The sequence below is a fragment of the Podarcis vaucheri genome (assembly GCF_965113315.1).
Source record: "Podarcis vaucheri genome assembly, chromosome: 11".
NCBI lineage: Eukaryota > Metazoa > Chordata > Lepidosauria > Squamata > Lacertidae > Podarcis > Podarcis vaucheri.
The window spans coordinates 65,713,114-65,736,014 of record NC_138749.1 but is presented as its reverse complement, the minus strand read 5'-3'; the positions used below and the strand labels follow the sequence as shown (position 1 = coordinate 65,736,014).

Sequence of the window (22,901 nt, the reverse complement as noted above, 5' to 3'; positions counted from 1 at the left end):
CGGACCTCCAGAACGAATTAAGTTCTTAACCCGAGGTACAACTGTAGTTGTTTTGTTGCTTCAAACAGAACTCGCTGCTTTCAAATTGGAAAATGTTCTAATTGTGACTAATGCATATATGTAATAGGTAACCTCAGTAGAGGTTATTGTGCCAAACCTTGAGCAAACACAATAAGAGGAGGTCTCTCAAGGAAATTACGCTCTCGCTGAGCCAGGGAGAGGAAGAGAAAAAAATCGTAAGAAACATTAAACCATTTGGCCAATGTTACAGAAAAAGGTCTGTGGCAGTCAGTGCCACCTCGGTTGCACAATGTTATTCAGGCATTTGGAATGAACATCAAGAAGAAATGTCAGGATAGTATTCAAGAGCCCATAGGTACACACACGCTCTGGGTGAGATCCGTACTCTGGGAAAATGGAGGACAGGGCATTGTGCGTAGGGAGTTAGTTTATGATCAGTGTGTGCGGAAACTCCTCCCCCCCTTCAGCTGTGCCTTAGGGCTCCTATATAGTTTCTAAGCTCAGACCCTTTGGAGGCTTCCATGTCTTGAATAAATAATTACACATAATGACTTGTTCCAAATTTATTCTGCCCCATTGATCTTGTTTAGCAGCTCAGCTATACAGCTCCAAATAAATCGTTTTGTGTTTTAAGTGTGATATGCAATGTGACACTAGATGACGATGGTGAGCCTTATGGAAAATTCAATGTATTTTAAAAGCATTTTCAAAATGATTTTTATGTGTGGGGATTCCACCTAGCAGTGCTTTTTTCTGGGCGGGGGGGGGGGACACAGGGGTACGCATACCCCTAAATGTTTTGTGAATCTAAGTCTGCCCTCATTGAGGGGCAGTATTTCAACATGAGTAGGAAAATAAAGAGTACCCCTTTTTAAGAAAAAAAAGCACTGCCATCTAGGTTCCCTTCCCAGGGTGTTGTTTTGTGTTTGCTTCGATTCCCACTGCGTGGCACGGCTATGTGCAGAGTGAGCCAGCCACTTCCAGAAGCAGAGACCACGAGTATGTCGAATTATGCAAGGACACCGGAATAGCGCTGTCGGAGCAGGCCAGCCCCCCGTTCTCGCAGGAGCCCGCCGGGGAAACTCCGCCGACAGCAACTGGCATTGGGAAGCCGACGGACTCCCGCTGCGGCGGAGCTTCGCCCTCGGGACTACGCGTCACTTGGTCTGGTCCTCCGTGAATCGCTCCAATCCCCCTTGGTTTTAAAAAGAGGATGGGACTGTCTCTCGTGGGAGGGAGTTCCGCGGTTTAACTGCGCCGCATGAAGCATCTGTCCTGAGTCTTCCGCCATTCCGCTTCCTCGGAGGTCCAGCCCCGTTTCCCAGGCTCAGCGCCCAGAAGCCGAGGCTCCGTTTCCACGCGGGGAGGACGCTCGCTCCGAGACTCCTCCGAGGGGCGCGACGCTTCTGCCGCTGGCGCCCACGCGGGGCCGGGGGTGGGCGAGGGAGCCTCGGGGGCCGTCGAACTCGACGCTTCCAGCTGCCAAGTCTCTCCGCTGAACTCCCGGCCCCACGGCCGCCTTCTCCGAGGCGGGGCGCGGCGCTCACCTGCCCGCCCGCCTCCCCGGGGCATCCCGCCCCCTCGAAACAGGAAACCGCCGGAGTCGGAGCCGCGAGGAGCGGAGCGAAGGGCGCGCCTGGCCGAGTCGGGGTCCGGGCGGGGGCGAGGGGCTCGGCGTCGCTGCTCCAGGTACGTCGGGGCGGGCTGCGCTCGGCCTCCCTCCGCTCCGGGCAGCGGGGCGCAGCTTCCCACGGGGACAACTTCGTGGACGGGCAGCGGGAGGCTTCAGACGGGGCTGCCCAGGGCTCCCCTTGGAGGGGCTGGCGCGGGAACCCAGGTGGTGCCCTTTGCGCCCCGCGGCGCCTTCCTGGCCCCTTTCCCTCCGGACTGCGGGACTCGAGCCGGTTCGTCCGGTTTCCTGGCTGGCGGCGGCGGCTCCTCTTTCCCGCCGGCCTCTCCCAGCTCGCGGGGTTGGGGTTGGGGCTGGAGGCCGAGGCGTGGCCAGGACTCCCCGGGCCCAGGCCGGCCCCTTGGCGCCGCAGGTGGGGCGGGCGGGCAGGCGGGGCGCTTCCAAGGGGGTTGCAGGAATTCGAATTGAAAACATTAAGATTGTTTTCTTTTGCAACTTATACGCTTATTACTTCTTGAAAGACCTTCGGTTTTTCAGGGGATGCGCTTCTCCTATTTTCAGATATCATTGATTAATTTTACGAAACTGCAGTTTGTTTGGAGCTGAAACATGTTTCTGTTGGAGTCAAAAGGATATTTTTTCAAGCCATTTTGAGCAGGGAAGTTGAGGGCCGGGAGCAAGGGAGTCTCCCTTCATCCGCCCCACAATTGTCTTGGGTAGAAGGCTGCTTTGGAGCCCAATGACAACGGAGGAGGGGGGATTCCAAGGTGGTGTGCTCTGTTATGTACATCCTGTGTCATGCTGGTTTGTTTTATTTATTTTTTATTTAACAGACTCTATATACACTTAGTCCACAAAGAGCTCTAAGTAATGTACAACATGAGAAAGCTTTTTAAAAAGATACTGTACTGAAAAAATCAAACATTGAAAAGATGTTGACATAACATTCATCAACATATAAATAACATCAGCAGTTTTCATAGGCGCCGACTCCATGGGGCCTGAGGGGGCCCGAGCCCCCTCAAAAATTCGTTTGGGGGGGCTCCGCCCCCAATAATCTCGGGCGCCCCTCCAGCAGAGCGCCATCGCCACCCCTCCCCCAGCCCAAAATGCACAGGGTCGGGCTGCCTGCATGCCTCCTGCCCTCCCTCCCGAGCAAAAGCTCCACCCAATTTCCTTTGGAGCTGATTAATAGGCGCAGCACGCTCTCCCCTATTCGCTCACGAGGAGGTGGCGCCACTTTATCTGCATATTCATGAGCTTATTATTCATGAGCTTTTATTTATTATTTATTATTCATGGGCTCCCCCAATATTTTTTATAAGTCAGCGCCCCTGGCAGTTTTAAAACAAATTACATAATAAAATTATATGTCTGTGTGGGCTTGCCTTAAACAAAGTGTTGAGCAGTCACCAACACACTGAAGGAGCATGCATTAATATTAGCATTGCACTCTGCAGAACTGATTTCTTGCAGGTGCAGGTCAGACATTATGTTAGAAGAGACCTCAAAGGTCGTCTGGTCCAGCTTCTATCTGTTGCCTGAAATCCACTTGGGCAATTCCAGCCAAAGACAGTCTGTCAGCTTCAGGTGTAGCTGTTCAGTCAAAACACCTTATAAACTGGTACCCATTAGCTCAGGTCCATTCATCCGGAACAACTGAGAACACAATTGTGTGAATGTGTGTCTTCTTTCTTTCTTTCCTTTATATTTTGCTAAAAGCAGCTGTGGGAGCCTATGTGTCTGGTGAGACTTATTGCTGCAGCATGGCCGGGGGGGGGGCAACTCTTTCCCCCAGCGCTGGTTCCTCAGTGCATTTCCTCTCCACAGCCCAGCGCCACCCAGAGCAAACACACAGGCAAATAAAGGGAGGCGGTTTAGATTGGGGACATGGCATAAGGGCAGATCCCAAATAGATCCCTCCTTTCAACTGCTTTTAGCAGCAGCAAGAAGAACAACAACTCTAAAAGGCATGCATTCCTGCATGTCCAGTCAGTGTCACGTCCTGTTCGGGCCTGAAGCTGTTCTGTAGCTCTGAGCAATCTCTCTCAGATTGTTGCAAAGCCCTGAACTCACTAGGCCAGGGATGAGGAACTTTTTTCAGTCTGAGGGTCTGGGCAACTTTCTGGGAGCAGAGTATTAAACCTGTCCTCGTCCAGGCAAGCAGGAGGCATTATCGGGATGCAAGGACTTTCTCCAGCCAGGGCAGTGGAAGGGGGAGAAACACTTGGAAGGGGTCTGGAGTAGGGCCGCAGAGTGGATTGGCGAGGCAGCAGAAGTGGCCTGGGGAAAGTCCCTCTGAGTGCAGAGAGAGAGAGGTTTGGAGAACTGCATTTGGGCCTCACGGCAGCGCTCCCCCCCCCAACCAAGTACAGTCATGTGTTATTCAGTTTGTGTTCTCCATCTTCTAAAATATTGCTAGTCCACCTTAGAGGATGGATAGGATGGCAACTAGGAGGGTCTGTGCCCTTGGGAAATGCCCCCTTGCTTTCTGGGTTCCATCTGGGCTGCGTCCTGAGCGAGGGCTCAAGGTACCCTTGCTAGTTTGGCAACTGCCTTGTCAACATGCGTAGTTCCATATGATCCCCACATAAAAACTGCTTGTGGTCAGCAGAGTTTCTGCTAGCAGAATGCTTTAAGGAGGAGGCTGTACGTGTGTCTTTTTCAGTGAGTAGGGGAGAGACGATGAACCATGCAGCAGATCTTTAAAAACCCAGAAATTCCTGTCTGTATTAGAATGAAATCTTAAGTTCTTCCTAACAGGTCTGTCCAGTTTTTTAAACACTGGGGAAATAGTGCAGGGTTGGTTCCTGCCTTATTTATTAATGATGGGGCCACAGCAGAAACTCAGAAACAATAGACAAGCCAATGTTCAAGGCCTTTTTTCTTTTTCTTTTTTCCTTACCTGCCAAGATCTTTAATTTTGTTCTGACAGGAAGCTTCAATATTAGACCAGGCAGTGCAAATGTCCTGGGTCTGACATTTCTATCTTGCTTGTGGGTAATTGAATGCGGCCTTTGCATTTAATCCCCAGAGCACTGAACTTTGAGCTTTTTAATGGTAGCCTGAATAAGTAAATGCGCAAAAGAATCCTGATAGAGAAGTCTGGAAAAGTTTTATTTTTTCTCAACTTTAATTTGGGGTTGGATGGAGGGAGTCAAAAACTCAGTGCTGCCTAGTCAGCTGTTAAGTACTTCATAAAATGGAATGATTACATATTTTACCATGTACAAGATAGCTCTCTCACTTTGGTTTTTTTGTTTTTGTTTTGTTCAGCTAACATAATTTTCTACCATGTGTGTTTTTTTAACTTTTAATCATTGTGATTTGAAGTCTCATCTTGCAGTACTTCCATAATAATTCTTTTTTAAAAAATAATATTTATTACTTTTAAACCTTACAAAAAGAAAGGGAAAAAAAGAAGGGAAAAAAACATACAGTACAATATATAAACAATACACAACACAACATTAACACATTAAACAAAACAAAAGCAAAAACAATTCAAAAAACACACATCATACCATTTCAATATCCTCTCTTTCATTCCCTTGTTTCATCAACCTCCTCTCACCTCCCTTTTAGTATTCCATTTCTATTAATTATTTCAGCAAATCCTTTCCATCTTTCTCTATTTTCTGTCATATGGTTATCTTAACATATTTTAACCTTATTTTCCATTAAAACTATAATACTTATTTATGCTTAATTCCTTAAAACATTTCTACTAAAGCCATATAATTTCCTTCCAACATTTTTCTAACACTCATTAATTTTACATTATTTCCATATATAAATTTTAAACTTTTTCCAATATTCTTCCACCGTCTCTTCTCCCTGGTCTCGGATTCTGCCAGTCCTTTCCGTCAATTCCATATAGTCCATCAACCTGGTGATCTTCTGCCCGAGGCTCTTAACTCTTTTCCAAGTCCCTTCTGCGAGTCTTCTTCATGTTTATACATGCACTTTACTTTGTCTTCTCCTGATCTTGTTCTTATTTTCCTTCCTTTGATGCTGAAAAGTAGATCTCGGGGACATTCCCACCTAGCAATGTTTTTATTCCTTCTCAACAAATCAGCCAAATCTCCATAGTTAAAAGTAAAATTCACAAGATATTTCCAGTCGCATTTCAAAGTTCCTCCAAATCTGGCAGTCCCCACAACTCCAGTCTCCTCCTGACCCAAGTCCAGGTCCCAAAGGTTAATAAATCCCTGCATGAAGGGATCTATCCAACTTTCCTTCTCCAGTCCAAGCGGGGCTCCAATCCTCACAGTCTGGCTTTCTCTAAATTCAGTCGTAACAGGCATCCACTTATAGTCATCAAATTGCATACGCGAGGCTGGGGCTCTAACAACTTTCTCCCCCGCCTTCTCCTCAATTTGCCATGTCAAAGTAGATCCCTGTATCGATTCCTGAGTAGTTTCTGTATTAATATTCACTTTTTGTCCCAAGTTGGTCACTTTTTGTTCCAAGTTATCAATTTTTATAATCATCACATCTGTCTCCCTATGGAGCTGTTCCAGTGAGTCATTAATCTTACATAATGCAACCACTAAGGCTTCTTCTGTCAACATTCTTAGCGGTCCAAGGTCAATCCCAGATTCTCTCACGGTCTTGTCTTACAGCTGGAAATTCCCCCAGCTCCACTCATGTAACAATTTCAAAGGCTTCCTCTAGGGGGAAACAATTTCTATTTGTATCAATCCTTTTAAGCACAGTTCCAACAATAAAACTAGTTTCAATTTTCAATTACATTTACTCTTTTTTAAACGCAGAAGGAGACAATGGAAACAATGTATTTCTCTTCTTTAACTTACTGTCAACAAACGATCTATTCACGGTCAATGAGCATTTCCAAAACTTCAGTCTTACTAGCAGCCCGTTTCCAGGTTCAGAGCGGTAGTAATTTGACTTTCTTCACTCTCTCCTGCAGGCTTACGTGGTCTAAAAATTTCCCCCTCTCCTCCTGCTTCCAAGGGGGGTTTGATGATTTTAGCCGATGGAAGTTTAATCCTTTATGAAAAGCTTTCCAAGACTTTAGCTTGCAGCCTTTTTTGCTTCAGTCTATTTACAAAAGGGGAAGGCGGACTTCCTGTTTGAAACCTCCCCGTTTCGGTACCAAATTAAGACGTTTAAAAATCCAATTTTCCGTTCTACTCATGGGTAGTTGTTTTAAAATCAAATTGTCCACAGGAAAAGGTCAGCGCTCTCCGGCAACAGCAATGCGGCTTCACTCCGTGAAAGAAGCAGTCAATTCGAAGCACCGCGCCACTCACCCCATGTCGCTCCGGATCCCCGAAACCGGGTTTCCCCGCGAGTAGGGGAGGCGCAAAAGGTGTCAGCCGAATCCCACGTTCACAGGCTTCTCCCGCCTGTGATTTTTTGCGGGTCCCCTGTGATTTTTTGTGGGTCCCCGCCTTCACCGTGGCGGCCAGACCCTAATTTCCACAAAGCAAATTCCTCCCGATCAGAGGAATTCAGCCATTACCGGAGGCGCTAACCCGGAAGTCCCATAATAATTCTTTTTAAAGGACTTTAAATCTTGGATTTGCTATTGGAATTTTAATACAAGCATTTTGATAGAACTAAAAAATGGCTTAATTTGTTTCCAGAATGGCAAAAATCCAAATTACCTGGGAGTAAGCTCCATACCTGGGAAAGGAGTACGACAAGGCTGTATATTGTCTCCCTGCTTATTTAACTTATATGCAGAATTCATCATGCGAAAGGCTGGACTGGATAAATCCCAAACCGGAATTAAGATTGCTGGAAGAAATATCAACAAACTCAGATATGCAGATGACACAACCTTGATGGCAGAAAGTGAGGAGGAATCAAAGAACCTTTTAATGAAGGTGAAAGAGGAGAGCGCAAAATATGGTCTGAAGCTCAACATCAAAAAACCGAAGATCATGGCCACTGGTCCCATCACCTCCTGGCAAATAGAAGGGGAAGAAATGGAGGCAGTGAAAGATTTTACTTTCTTGGGTTCCATGATCATTGCAGATGGTGACAGCAGTCACGAAATTAAAAGACGCCTGCTTCTTGGGAGGAAAGCAATGACAAACCTAGACACCATCTTAAAAAGTAGAGACATCACGTTGCCAACAAAGGTCAGTATAGTTAAAGCTATGGTTTTCCCAGTAGTGATGAATGGAAGTGAGAGCTGGACCATAAAGAAGCCTGATTGCCGAAGAATTGATGCTTTTGAATTATGGTGCTGGAGGAGACTCTTGAGAGTCCCATGGACTGCAAGAAGATCAAACCTTTCCATTCTGAAGGAAATCAGCCCTGAGTGCTCACTGGAAGGACAGATTGTGAAGCTGAGGCTCCAATACTTTGGCCACCTCATGAGAAGAGAAGACTCTCTGGAAAAGACCCTGATGTTGGGAAAGATTGAGGGCACAAGGAGAAGGGGACAACAGAGGACGAGATGGTGGGACAGTGTTCTCGAAGCTACCAGCATGAGTTTGACCAAACTGTGGGAGGCAGTGGAAGACAGGAGTGCCTGGTCTGCTCTGGTCCATGGGGTCACGAACAGTCGGACACAACTAAAAGACTAAACAACAACAGACTTCCGGGTTGGTGCCTCCGGCAAATTCCTCTGATCAAGAGGAATTTGCCCTGTGGGAATTTGGGTCTGTACCGCCACGGCAAAGGCGGAGACCCATAAAAATCACAGGCGGGAGAAGCCTGTGAACATGGGATTCGGCGGGCACCTTTTGTGTCTCCCCTACTCGTGAGGAAACCCGGTTTCGGGGATCCAGAGCGACGTGGGGTGAGCGGCGCGGTGCTTCAAATAGTCTGCTTCTTCCACGGAGCGAAGCCGCATAGCTGTTGCCGGAGAGCACTGACTTTTTCCTGTGGACAATTTGACTCTAATTACCCGTGAGTAGAGCTGAAGTGGGGTAATTGGATTTTTAAACGTTTAATTTGGCATCGAAACGGGGAGGTTCAATACAGGAAGTCCGCCTCCCCTTTTGTAAATAAACTAAAGCAATGAGCCTGCAAGCTGAAATCTTGGAAAGCCTTTTGTAAAAAGGCTAAATCTCCATCGGCAAAGAACTTAACCCCCCTTTGGAGACAGGAGATGAGGGGGGGGGGTGGTGGACTGAATATGCCTGTAGGAGAGAGTCAAGAGAGTTAAAATACCGCCGCTCAGACCCTGGAAACGGGCTGCTAGCAGGATCGATGTCTTTTGGAATCATCATTGACAGCGTTTAGAACGTCCATTGACAGGTAGCTAAACAAGAGAATACATTGTTTCTACTGTCTCCGGCTGTTTTTGTTTGTTTGTTTGTTTTTAAAGGTGTAAAAGTAACTGAAAACTAAAACTAACTTTGGATTATTGGAACATTGTTTAAAAGAGGACAGTACTGACTAATACAAATAGAAACTGTTTTCCCCTAGTGGAAGCTTTTGAAATTGGTTGCTCTACAGGAGCTGGGCTAGGGGAATTTCCAGCTGCAAGATAAAGAATTGTGAGGCTCTGGGATTGACTTTGAATCTCTTAAGTGTTATGGCAAATGGAAAGGGAAAAACAGACGGAATGTTGACAGAAGAGGCCTTAGCGGTCATATTAGTGAAAATAAACGATTTGCTGGAACAGCTTCACAAGAAAACAGACGTGATAAATGTGAAAGTGGATGCTGCAAATATTAAAATAGACTTAATTGCAGAAAGTTTAAATAATCTGGGACAAAAGGTGAATACCAATACAGAAACCATCCAGAAATTGATACAGGAGTCCACTCTGATATGGCAAACTGCGGATGAAGTCAAGGAGAAAACCCTTGCTGCTGAATGTAAAGCAATACAACTGGAGAGAGAGAGAGTCCCATCCATACAAGGACAACTTGATGAACATAAGCTGACATTTGTTATGATTGAACTTAAAGAGAAACAGATGAATTTGAGGATCAGAGCCCTACCTGAGGAAAAGGAAAGCTTGACAGAATTTCAGGAGGAGACAGGACTAACATCGGTTGAGAAAGAGAGGTATTTGGGGGTTAGTATGACCGCCAAAAATGTGAATTTATTCAAGGATAACTGTGAAGGACGTTGGATTGAAGAGAAGGGGGATTTGGAAATATGGACAAATCTGAAGTTGTTATTGTTGGGCCGAGTTGCTGTGGTGGGGATGAGGGTTGCTGTGTTGTCAGGGATGTTGCTTTTGTTTCAAACATTGCAAGCTTTGGATGGGATGGATTGTTTCAGGAGGTGGCAGAGGGACGTCTCTAGATTTGTTTGGCAGGGCAGGAAGCCTCGAGTAAAATTTAAGATATTGACGGATGCCAAAGAAGGAGGTGGACTTGCCCTGCCAGACCCCTAAACTTTGTTGTGAACCATCTGCTTTTTGCTGGCTGAGAGAATGGCTGCTTCTTGAAAGAACTGAAGTGTCGGATAATGGCAGATGCAGTTAATGGACTATATGGAATTGGTGGAAATGACTGGCAAGATCCAAGACCAGGGAGAAGAGTCGGGGGAAGAAGACTGGAAAAAGTTTAAAGACTATATATAGAAATATTGTAAAATTAATGAATGTTAGAAGAACATTGGAATGAAGTTATATGGCTTTAGTAGAAATGTTATAAGGAATTAAGTATAAATAGATTAATAGAAAATTAAAGGAAAAAATAAGGCAAGAATGTGTTAAGATAATTATAGGATAGAAAACAGAGGAAGATGGAAAGGAATTGCTGAAACAATTAATAGAAGTGGAATACAAAAAGGGAGGTGTGAGGAGGTCGTTGGAAATAAGCGAATGAAAGATAAGATATTGAAAATGTTTGAGGTGTTTTTAAATTGTTTTTGTTTGTTTTTGTTTTGTTTTGTATGTAGTGTTTTTGTATTGTATTTGTATTGTTCTTTTTTTCTTTTTTGTTTGTAGTGTTGTGTTGAAACTGTTTGAAAAGTAATAAATATCATTTAAAAAAAAAAGACTAAACAACAACAAAGCCCCATATAACACAAAGGGAGTACGGTACAGAGTTGACTGTACAGAAGAGAGAGTTTCACATGATTTGTCTCCAGTATCATCTGTGGTGCAATTACATTTGGAATATGTTGCACAATTCTAGTTGCCCCATCTCAAATAGGACCTTGTGAACTAGGAAAAGTATAGATATGGACAACCAAAATGATAAAGAGGTTGCCATACTTTCCCTACAAGAAAATGGTAAAGCAGATGTTCTAAGACTTTCTACCCCAGAACGCACATGAGATGGCTGAAAATCTTAGAGGCCACCACAAAATGGTGGTGCAGGGGAAGCGGAAGCCATAAAATGGAGGCAGGTGGCGGTGCATAAGCCCTTGGGAATTACTGATTTCATTTTCTACTGATATGTAATCTTCATGCTAGTACAGACATTGATTCTGGAGGTATTGGGAGCCAGCCTTTCCATTTTAGGCAGAATTGGCTGATCCAGATGCTCACCAAGTGGAGAATGCTTTTGTTGTCTATTTTCCCCTTCCCACCCCCACATGCCTCTCAAAGTGTTTTGCCCATCTCCTGTGATTTCTTCTCCCATTCTCCTTTCCCGCTTGTCTCCTCCCCCCCCCCCGAAAAAAAATCACACACACCCCTCTGCCCATTTCCAGTTTATTTGTTATTCTGTTACCCTTTTCTCGTGTCTCCTGATTTCCTTCAACCCTGAAATTCTCTGTCTTCCAGACATCATCTACTCAGCACTTGGCTTAGATTTTTGTGAAAGACTGTTCACTGATTTCTCTTCAGGCACTGAGACTTTCATCTTCCCTGGTTCAAAAGCATAAACATAAAATGTGCTAGTTTAAAGCGATTTCTCAAACACTACTAGAGGTAACAGTGCAACAGAGTATTTCCCCCTCTTTCTGTGCTTGCTTCCTGTGAAGTTTGCCAAATGGACCAAACAATTTGAACTGGCTTCTCCTTTGTTTTCACTTCTTGTTTTTTCCTGTAAATGTTCAGATATCTTAGTTCTGTCTTAGTAATTCATCTAAAATGATGCCATATGACAGATCAGAACGTTTTAGAAGGGAAAAACAAGCAGAAATGTAGTGAGAACATGGGAGAATCTAGTTCACTTAAACCAAGTGAAAATGACAAGGCAATACTTCCCCAAAAGAATCCATCCCATAAACACAGAGTTCCACATGTTTTCCTGGTTTGTTAATTAACATGGAACCTCAGTTTCCATGTTTGTACAAAACAGGGAACTTGGGCTTGAAACAAGCTAAAATCTTCTCCACTTTCAAAAGCCTGGAATGATGGTTGGAAATGAGCCGTTATGTCTGAATTGTGGTTAATGTTAACAATGGTTCATCTGAACAAGCCGGGATCATGAAGTCTCAGGACATGGTCTGAGGGCAAGGGATGCAGCCACCTGGTTGAAGCTAAGCAGGTCTGAGTCTGGTTAGTGCCTGGCAGAAGTGCCATCTTCGGAAAAACAGGCGCCCTGGTGCCCCATGCACAATGTCTCAGACATCCTTGCTCCATGCCCGGCCTGAATGGGGGGGGGGGAGAGAGACTGAACCCCTAACAAAAAAGATTGATGGGGCCCAAAGAACCTTGACCCCTGGGAGCCAGCACCTATGGTGCCTGGATAGGCGACTGTCTGGGACCCTGTGTAATGCTGCCTTGAGTTCCATGATGGGGAAAATTGGACAGAAGTGTTTTAGTTACAGGCAGCAACCATTTTGCACAGGGGTTCCATTCCCGGACCTCGCATGCTTTGGCAGAGTGCGTATAATTGTACCGCACCCTGTTACACCCCACCCGCCTTCTTGAGGGTCCAAAAGGAACCGTGTGTTGGTGATTGAATGTCGATTGGATGCCCCGAAAATGGTTGCTGTCAGGAGCCCAGGCCGTCTTGATAGCACAGCACACAGGTTGTAATTAGCTTGAAGATTTATCGCAAAACAAACAATCTCGGACGCTCTATTGGAGCTTCCGTACCTTACGCGTCAGTAGACCCTTCTGAGGAGTGCTTCCTGGTTCTGCAGAATATCCTGAATCTATGACCCTTATGTTTCTGGGTTTGTTTCCTAATACCTTTCCCAGATGTCTACTCCTTGGGCTCAGGGGAGTGCTTCTTGAGTGAGCGGACGTCTCTCCTTCCTGCTCTCTGCGGGAAGGGGGAGGGGGACTGCTCCCGGCTGTCTGATTGCTTCTTAACTTGTGCTGTGCTTCTCTACTTGGGGCAGATGTGTTTGTGACAGTTGCTGCCTGTATTTGATTCGGAAACCATGGATTACATTTTACTTTACTAAAACTAAGCCATAGTTTGGTTTTGGACATAATAGCAATTGAAACAAATGCTTCTGCTGTTGAAGCCACACGAAAGAGAAGAAGGGAGTGGGGGGGAGGGAAAGCATATATATCAGACTGAGGCTCATTCACAAAACTAAGATCTGATATCACGTGCAAATGTAATTCTAGAATGAGAATGTTTGGTAAGGAGGATAAACTCAACAATTGTGGCTTGACATCTACCCTGCTTGTACGTGCAATTATTTCAGTTGCATGTAGCTGAAATGTACAGATCCTCTGTTTGTGATGTATTTCCACTATCCTTTCATGCTGAACCTCTTCTAACTGTCTCCAATAGTAAAATGTGGAGTCTTCTGGGAAATTATTATATGCAACAAGCAAAGGGCAGGAGGGACCAAGGGGCAGAGGTGCCAGGGGTGCCCGTAGGACAAGGAGTAAATTTAGTAAGATAAATGGGATTACATGGTAGTTCATGGGATTATATTTGAGTAAACCATAGTTGATGAAACTCAGCTGAACAAGCAGTTTCAGATACAGAGAGGGTTGCAAAATAAACTGCAATTTAGAATCACATTCTTGTTGTTTGAAGATAAAATTCTTTTTACATTTTTCTCCTGCTCAAGAGTCTCTTCCATTTTCAATCCATAGCAACAGCTTCATAAAGTACAGGGGGTTTTAAAAGCACAATTTCTTCTTGAAAAAATTACATCCAGTTGTTCCTCTTTCTTTTTGTATTATGAAATGGTGATATATTATAATAAATTGGGGGCTTTATATCTTCCCATGAATATAATTTAATAAACTTGTGAAAATGTTTCCATGTAAAACGCATTTACATAGCAGTGAGGGCTGGTTCTGTGGGGCTGGAGGACTTGTGTTTTGGAGGTATGAGGTGGAGGCGGGAGGTCCTCAGCTTCTGTGTCTGGAATAGAATTTTCAGCCTGGACTGGGGATCATACAAGCATAGCTGCATGTTCAGTTATGTGACCTGTGTGCTACACCCAGATGCACAGGTCACATAGGCAGGACCAGGCTGTAATTCGAGGCTCCCCACAAATCACATGGAGCTCTGCTGTCAATTTACCGCAATCCAACGTGCCACAAAATAAGATTTAGAAATACATTCAGAGCCAATAACTAAAAACATATGATCTCACCCAGAGACTATACACATTAACTAACAACCACTTACCATGCATAGTTATAGATTATTATTAAGGATTTAAACATCTATAAAATAGGTACATATTTCTAGTTTGTTTAGCCTTATAAGAGAGCCAAGATTAGTTCCAAGAACAGTGACTGAATCATTGACAGAGTCAGGGGCCGGGCCAAAGTAAAGCCAAACAAACGTTATTTTGACAGGGAGTTGGGGACCAAGGCAGTGTGGAGACTGTTGTAATCTATTTAGTTGTATGTTTTTGACTAACAAAATAAACTGGAGAACAGTTCTATAGGGTGATAGCCGACTAAGTTGTACTCAGAACACACCACTGAAATTTAGTGGTGGCGTCCAGTTATGTCTGCCCATTTCTGCAAATGAACTTTGCACTTGTGAAACAGGACCAGATACCACAGTTCCGCTCTGGAGGGTCCCCCAGTTTTTCCCCCAGTGGAAAACAGTCTATTTGGAAAGAAAATGTTGTAAATACCTTTTCTATGATGTTTTTGTGGTTTGTATTTTTGTAAGATTTTAGGCAACATTCCTTTTAATTCTGTTTAAAGTCTGGGAGCAATCCGATCAGATGGCTCAAATTGGCATTTGTAAAGACTTTGCAAATAAGCTAAGGGAAAAATTTAAATGAGAGCACCTTGTTTTATCTTTTGTTAGCAGGTGGTGCAGATTTATTCCATGTTGATTTGGATCATAATGTGAGGGGACAAAGATAGATAAATAAACAGATTCTTAAAGCTGATGAGGGCTGTGGTGTTATGTATGTAGGTATTTATATACATTTAAACCCCTTTAAATAGTCACGACTTTTCAAAGGGAAGAGGGACTGATCAGTGGCGTAGCGTGGGGGGTGCAGGGGGGGCCGGCCGCACCGGACGCAACATCTGGGGTTAGGGCTAGGGGGCGCAAATCCACGGGTTAGGGGGCACAAATTACTTGCCTTGCCCCGGTGCTGACAACCCACGCTACGCCACTGGGACTGATCATTGAAGGGATATGACTCTGCTTTAAATGGGGCCTAAAATGTGGGGGACTAGAATGTTAGAGCAGTAATGTGGCAACTTGTCACCCTCCAAATATTGTTGGGACTGCAACTCCCATCATTCCTGACCATTGTCCATGCTGCCTGGGACTGATGAGACCAGAGGTTGCCCATCTCTGTGTTAGAGCTTCAGACTTCGAGTGAGGAGATCTGGTTCAAATCTCAGCTTGGCTATGAAGCTCACAGAGTGATTTTAGGCGCAGCCAGTCATGCACTCTCAGCCCAACATGCCTCACAGGCTTGTTCTGAGGCTAAAACAGAAGAGGAAAGACTTCCGGGGTTGGCGCGATCTGGGAATGGCGGATTCCCTCCGAGCTCCGGAGGGAATCGGCTCAGCGGGGGACGGGTCTTTGCCGTGCCGGCGACACGGGGACCCTTAAAACCGCAGGCACGGAAGCCTGCGGACTGAAGACTCGGTGGGTGCCTTAAGCGCCCCCCCTGATTCGCAAAGAGCCTTTTTAAAGGCTGCGGAGGGGATACGGGGGGTGGCGTGGCACCGAGAGTCCATCGCTACCTCTGCTGAGCGAAGCCGCGAGCCATGACCGGAGAGCGCTGACTTCCTTCCTTGAAATTCGGCTGAGAAAAAGAACCCGTGAGTTAATTGAATTTGGATTCTAAGAATTTCACCTATTGAATTTGAGACGATCGGGGGATGTGTTAAAAGGAAGTCCGCACCCCCCCCTTGCAGACGATCCAGAGCAACGATAAAAGAACTAAGCTGGAGTGCCTACCCTGTAAAGGGTGAGTTTAAAAAGACAGTAACTTCCAAGATTTGGAAAAGGAATTTGTTTGAGCAGGAGAGAGGAGTGTTGGAAGGGGTATATTTCTGTTGTAAACAACCCCCCCTCCCGGGCCCGGGAGTGTCCTACTTTGGAGCTTGTATAAGAAGAGCAGAGTTTGACAGCTGTCAAAGCTGTCAAACGGACTGTTAATAGTAGAAAAATTGCTACTTAAGACCCCTCTGGATTAAAAGGAGTTACAATTGAACTAAAATTGTTGGAAACAAAGAATCAATAATAAGACAGAGGACTGTTGGAGAAAAGAACACTAAGTAACCAGATTCCCTCTAGGGGGAAATCTGTGGAATTACAATGGCTGTGGATGGAAAGATACTGGGAGAAATCGAAAGGATGTTTTATTTGGTTGGAATCTTACAGGAACAGACTACGGCTATGAGTGAGCAATTGATGACCTTGAATTCTGAAACAAGTAGTTCTGTTCAATGTAATGAGAACCTGGCTGAGAAAGAATCCACAGCTGAGCCGGAAATGATAACCAAAGAAGAGGAGAAGACAAAACAAGAAAGAGAAGAACTGAAATGGGAAAATATTGTCCAGAAGCTGACATCTGTGGAATATAAACAAGGAGACTATTGGACTGAACCTACTACAAATCTACGAAAGATCCAGAAGATGAAAGTGGAGGCCCTGGGAATTTATGAAATCAAGGAATTTAAAATAAAGAAATATAATTGGGGCCTCCACATAGACTCTGACTTTGATTATGTTCAAAATTCATGCCTTGTGGAAATTCCTCAGCAGTTGCTTGCAAATATGGGAAGAGATTTTGGACTGACTGTGAAAGAACTCTTTCGAGACGTGAAGACCGACACAAAGGATTGCCAACTAGGCCGGCGGAGAGGGACTGAAAGAGATTTGAGAGCCTCGGACGTGAGGAATCCGGGCTAATAATTGCTATTTTGGACATGTTTTTGGAAGGGACACAAACCGGGGAAGGGTGGGAGGGAAGAATCTAGTTTCAACAACACTTAAGACTATGGGATTTAGCTAACAAGATTATTATTTAGGACAAAATGGGAAATCGTTGGAAGGGAACTGAGGTCCAACTTAGAATAAATTTAATTTTGCTTTTCTTATATATATAAAGGACTAATATTAAGATGGATAAGGAAATGCCAATTTGCGGATACAAATTTGGGAATAGGGATGCAAGGGAGGGGGTGGGGGGAAGTCAATGACCAGGGTTAGAAAATAAGGTTTTTTGTTTTTTTTTGGAAACTATATATGTTTGTTGTTTTATTTTTTTTTTTTGTTTTTATGTTTTTCGTGTTTTTGTCTTTGTCTATATAAAATGTGAAAACCCAATAAAAATTTTATAAAAAAAAAAAAATAAAACAGAAGAGGAAAGAACCACATAGGCCACCCGAGTTCCTTTACATTTTGTTTATTTTGTAAGAACAAGTGAAATCACTTTCCGTTGCTTCTCAGTCCTGTCAGTAAGGAAGGAGACTCCAATTGTGCAAAAGTATCTTTACTACATTTTTGGGTACCCCCCCCCCGAATTTCTTGCAATATTTTGCATAGGTACTTAAAAGTTGTGTTTGTGGCCTGGACTTTCAAAGCTGTTCTTCCCACTCGACATGTCTGCACGCATTAGTTATGCCCTAATTAAATCATGCTGATAAATATCTAGCATGGCCGTGTGACTTTACTGTGTTTCAGTGGCTTTGCCCTGAACCTGAGAACCTTCACAATTTGCTTTGTCTGAGCAGTGTTGGTCATTTTTTACAACAACACACTTGCAAGTGCCAGTACACAATGGTTGGTGGTGCACAGGGTCTTTTTCTTTGTCTCTTGGTACTAGAAGCAAAGGCTAGGTGATTACCTGGCATCCTAAGCCAATCATGGTGATTAGGAGAGACTAATGAGGAGCCGGAGAGGAGAGGGAGCTCCAAAACAAACATTCATGTTTGAGCTTCATCCTGAACCTTTCTAACTTCAGCGTCTCTGTTCTCCTTCTGCCCTCTGACTTCTTTCCTTTCACTTGGCCTCAAAGCGCCACGACTGTGCTAAGGAGGGACTGGGCCACTGCTGCCTCCCAAGCCCTGCTGGCTCCTGCTGGCCTGGTCAGAAGGTGGGGAAGGATTCTTTCTAGTTTCTTTCTATGTCAGCCTGGAGGGCCCTGAACTTGTGAGATCCACAGGTTCTTGGATCCAGTGGATCTAAAGTTACTGCCATATCCTTTGCAGGGCTTTCCTCTGACATCCTCCGGTGGTAGTTTTCTGTGGCACCACCAGCAATGCTGCTTTCTGGCAGTAGAGGCTGGTGCAGAGAAGCCGTCCCTCTACCAGCCTAACATTGGCTGGGGAGAAGGTAGGATTAAACCAGTGTTTCCCAACCTTTTTTGGGCAAAGGCACACTTGTTTCATGAAAAAAATCTCGAGGCACACCACGTTACAGCCCCGTGACGTCAGCGCGCAGCGTCACGCCGGGAGGGACATGAATTGCTAGCAAATTACATAATCACCTCCTTGAGGGCTGGCTCATCTTCTCCGAAGGCATAACCCCATTAATTAACAGCACAGACTCACACCATGGCCAAGACGAGGGGGGAAAACCTCAGTCATGCACAGTCATGCACATGTGGGGGCTAAATGAGGATGAAGACCGGGCAGAGAGCAGGGTTCAAATCACCCCACCTGGCCAGGACAATCCCTGGGTGCTCCCTTGGGCCACTCGCCTGACCCACCTTGCAGGGCTGTTGTTGCGAGAATAACACGGGGAGAACCACGCGCGCCCTCGGGAGCTCCTTGGAGGAGAAAGCGGGCGATGAATGCAATGCACGAAATATATGAGAGGCGACCAGGTTTGGCAGGTGAGGGGCCCCCGCCAGCCTCCGCTTCCAACACCCGGCGCAACGACGCCGAAGTTTCCCCCCGGGCTCGGCTCGGGGAGCAGCGCTGCTCCCCCCCGGCTCCCCTTCGCCCTCCCGGCTCTCTCTGCCACCCACTGGGGACCCCCCTCACCTGCCAAGTCCGGAGCGCCGGTGGAAGTTGCACGCATGCATTGCCTTGCACGCCCGCCAAGGGGTCTCCCCGCGGTCCGATGCGTCCCCTCCGGCGCGGATGCAGCATTGCAAAAATAAAAACCCCCCGACGCAGCCCTACCTGGGGGGCAGCCTCCGCCACTCCGCCTCCGCGGGGATCCCCGGGCTCCATCCTGCCGCCCGATCTCCGCGGGGGCGCAGGCAGGCTGCGCAGGGTCTGCGCGGAAGAGCCCCTGCCCGCCCTGCCGCCGCCGCTGCACTCATTCCATGGCCGGGAGAAGAGCGCTTCAAACAAAACGCCCGGCCCGCCAGGCCACGCTGGGAAACGTAGTTCGCGCACCCCGCGCGGGCGCGGAGCCCAAGGGCGAGGGGACTACGGATTCCGGCAGCCCCCGCGCCGGGGACGGAGGGGGAGAGGCCGGGTGCAGGGATGGAGGGACGGGTGGGCGAGCGAGTGAGTGAGTGGCAGCCGCCAAGCCTTGGCCGAGAGCCAGGAAGGGCCTCCCCGGAGGAGGAGGAGGAGGGAGGCGCAGAGCGGGAGGGAGGGAGGGAACCCCAGGGGTCATCTAGTGACGGTGCCCCAATCGAAAATTTGACTTTAAAAAAAAATCTTTCGAATTTTTTAATTTTTCCCGCGGCACACCAGGCAACATCTCGCGGCACACTAGTGTGCCGTGGAACAGTGGTTGGGAAACACTGGATTAAACTATTCTGTTGATGGGAAATAATTCTAGAGAGTGAGCTTGTTTCTGCCTAGTGCTAAGCCAAACCATGGTTTAGTGCAAATGCTTGTGTGCACCATGCAGACTCCCAGGGTGGGGGCAGTGGCTCAAGTCCTGCTGTACAACTGTAAGCTAAGTCATGGTTTGGCTTAATTTGTCACCTGGACCTGTGCTTATGGTTTGTATTGCTCCAGACAAGCCGTAAGCTGTCATCAAGGTATGTTCTTGATTTACAGCTCATGATTTGTCTGGAGGGGACAAACAATGACCACAGTGTGCATGACAAGGCAAACCATGGCTAAGATCATAGCAGCATAGCAGCAAGACCACAAGAGGAGCATAGTGGCTGCATTCTCTTCGGTTGCTGATACTGCTGTTTGAGACTTTGAAACTAAACTATAATCAACCCAGTTACAGGTAGGTAGCCATGTTGGTCTGCTGTAGTCGAAACAAAATTAAAAAAAAATCCTTCCAGTAGCACCTTAGAGACCAACTAAGTTAGTTATTGGTATGAGCTTTCGTCTGCATGCAAACTTCTTCAGAGACACTGTACACTGAAACAGAAGTCACCAGAGCCTTATATACAGTAAGAGGGTGGGGAGGGGTATTAATCAGAAGGGTGGTGGAAATGGGTGATTGGCTGAACTTGCTGCAAGACAGACCCAAAAAAGAAAATAACAGAACACCACTAGTAATCACAGCTCCCAAGTTAAAACAGTACAACGCATCATCAGAGATCTACAACCTCTCCTAGACAATGACAGTTCTCTTTCTCAAGCTCTGGGAGGAGACCTTTCATTGCCTACAGACAGCCACCCAATCTTAAACAACTCACCCACAAAAATACAACAACCAGACTTAACATGGACACCGGTACCAGAGCCTGCAATAAACCCAGTTGCCAACCTTGCTGCCACATACACCAGGACAACACCATTACTGGCCCCAACAACATCAAACATACCATCTCAGGACTATTTAATTGCTCATCTTCTAACATTGTGTATGCCATCAAATGACAACGGTGCCCTTCAGCTCTCTATATTGGTCAAACAGGCCAAACCTTATGCCAAAGGATAAATGGACATAAATCTGACATCAGGAATCACAAGACAGAGAAACCAGTAGGAGAACACTTCAATCTCCCGGGACATTCTATACAAGATCTCAAAGTATCTGTCTTATTACAAAAGAATTTCAGAAATGGACTGGAAAGAGAAGTTGCTGAATTGCAACTTATTACCAAACTTAAAACCATGGAGAGACCTGGTCTGAATAGAGACATTGGATTCTTATCTCATTATACATGATAAAGCTATTTTTAGCCATCTCACCCCTTGCTTTTTCCTGTAAGACCAATTGCAGTCGTTAACAGTTGTCAACAGGTTTACCACACCTACCAGCCAATCACCTGTTCCCACCACCCTTCTGAGTAATACCCCTCCCCACCCTCTCACCCTTCTGTTTCAGTGTATCTGAAGAAGTGTGCATGCACACGAAAGCTCATACCAATCACAAACTTTGTTGGTCTCTAAGGTGCTACTGGAAGGAATTTTTTAATACAGTGGTATCTCGGGTTAAGTACTTAATTCGTTCCAGAGGTTTGTTCTTAACCTGGAACTGTTCTTAACGTGAAGCACCACTTTAGCTAATGGGGCCTCCTGCTGCCGCCGCGCGATTTCTTTTCTCATCCTGAAGCAAAGTTCTCAACCTGAAACACTATTTCTGGGTTAGTGGAGTCTGTAACCTGAAGCGTATGTAACCTAAAGCGTATGTAACCCGAGGTACCACTGCAGCAAATAAAATCCCCATGTGGTTAGCTCACAGAACCTTCTAGTAGCCTGCCTCTGTCTGTCTGTGTTGTCTGTGACACACTCTTCCTGAAAGTGGAGATGAGGAGGTTACCCATTGTTTTTCCCCACATTTCCCAACTGGAGACAACACTCTGTACAGTCTTCTCCATTTATCAGATGCAGTAGAAAGGAATGCAATTTTTTAGTACCTCCTAAATCTGTGTATTTTGCTTTAATAAATGTGAGTCCCATGTACCACTTCCTTCCCCACCCTGTCAATTGCAACTAGGTCCTTAAGATGCTGTCGTTTTGGATCATAAAAATTGGGGACATCAGGTTTTTTATTTGGGAATACTGAAGGCAACATAAAGTTTAGCAAGCCGATCTTCAGCAGCCTTTCACTTGATTTGAGAGACAAGTCACCTGCTACTCCATTAGTACTTGGAAGATTATAAGCCTTGGAGATTTAGCTGAGGATTAGTAAATTGGAGAGTGTACATTATCAGGCTAGGCTTAGAACCATGATTGTCTCTTGATTCATTTTCATTAGTGCTTTATTCAAATATCGCTGGAATTATGTAACGATGACGTTTCAGGAGAATCTGTCAGGAATTCTTTTCTTGATTTTTAAAGACACTTTTACCAAAAGTTATTTTTATAACTCTGGCTTGCAGCATGTGAAATCCATTTTGAAAAACAGGGATGTAGTTCAGTCAGATTGCTGGAGCAAGATGCTTTTAAAGGCTGTAGCCGAACACAGGTTGTCACTTCATTTGGTGGCGCATTGAAGGAGGCAGGATGAAGTATAAGAAATACATAACCATTCTTGAAGCTGCAGTTGGGATCACTCCCCTTAACAAGAGAGAACTGCTCCCTGTGGTCCGACATGCAAACCTTTGGCAGCATCCAGGGTAAGTTGCTTATTGGGAAAATGAGTAACAGTAAAAAGCAAATATTTACTCTCTAGCTGTGTGCAAGAAAGCTGCAGGCATGGTCTGCAAATGGGAGAAGTGATTAATTTAGGAAGTTGCAGAAGCTGAAGTAGTTCTCTGAGGGGCATGTGCATGATGCCCTTGGCTAACATAGGGGTTGCTGCGACAAATTGAAAGCATTGTCAGGAATGGCATTTTAAGCCGCTGTCTAAATTTTTGAGACAAGAACTTAGTAGATAAGACAATGCAGACTTAGAGCATTAGCATATCAAGTAGGAACGTAATGGATATTCCCTGAGCACATTTCCCACTTCTCATTTTCAAAAATACACTTCTTAACATTGTATTGGAAACCTAACAGATTTTTGTGCTGTTGAATAATAGAAAGTCAAGATTCTTAGCATTCCTTTTTCTACCTCCCTTTTCCAAAAAACCTCTTCAACTAAATACTCTTACTGAATGGGATAATGCAAGGCAGTGGTTCTTAACCTTTTGGGGGTCATAGAACTCTTTGAGAATCTGTTGAAAGCTATGGACCCCCTCCCCAGAA

General features: G+C 45.5%; 1 protein-coding gene across 1 annotated transcript in view; it reads left to right on the top strand.

Moving 5' to 3' along the window:
* The first annotated feature begins 1,607 nt into the window (after window positions 1-1,607).
* Window positions 1,608-22,901, top strand: part of TJP2 (tight junction protein 2) — a 110,607-nt gene continuing 89,313 nt past the window's right edge. Inside the window, exon 1 of the mRNA XM_082241517.1 lies at window positions 1,608-1,710. The gene's annotated coding sequence lies outside the window, so the exon portion shown is untranslated. The remainder of the gene's footprint in view (window positions 1,711-22,901) is intronic.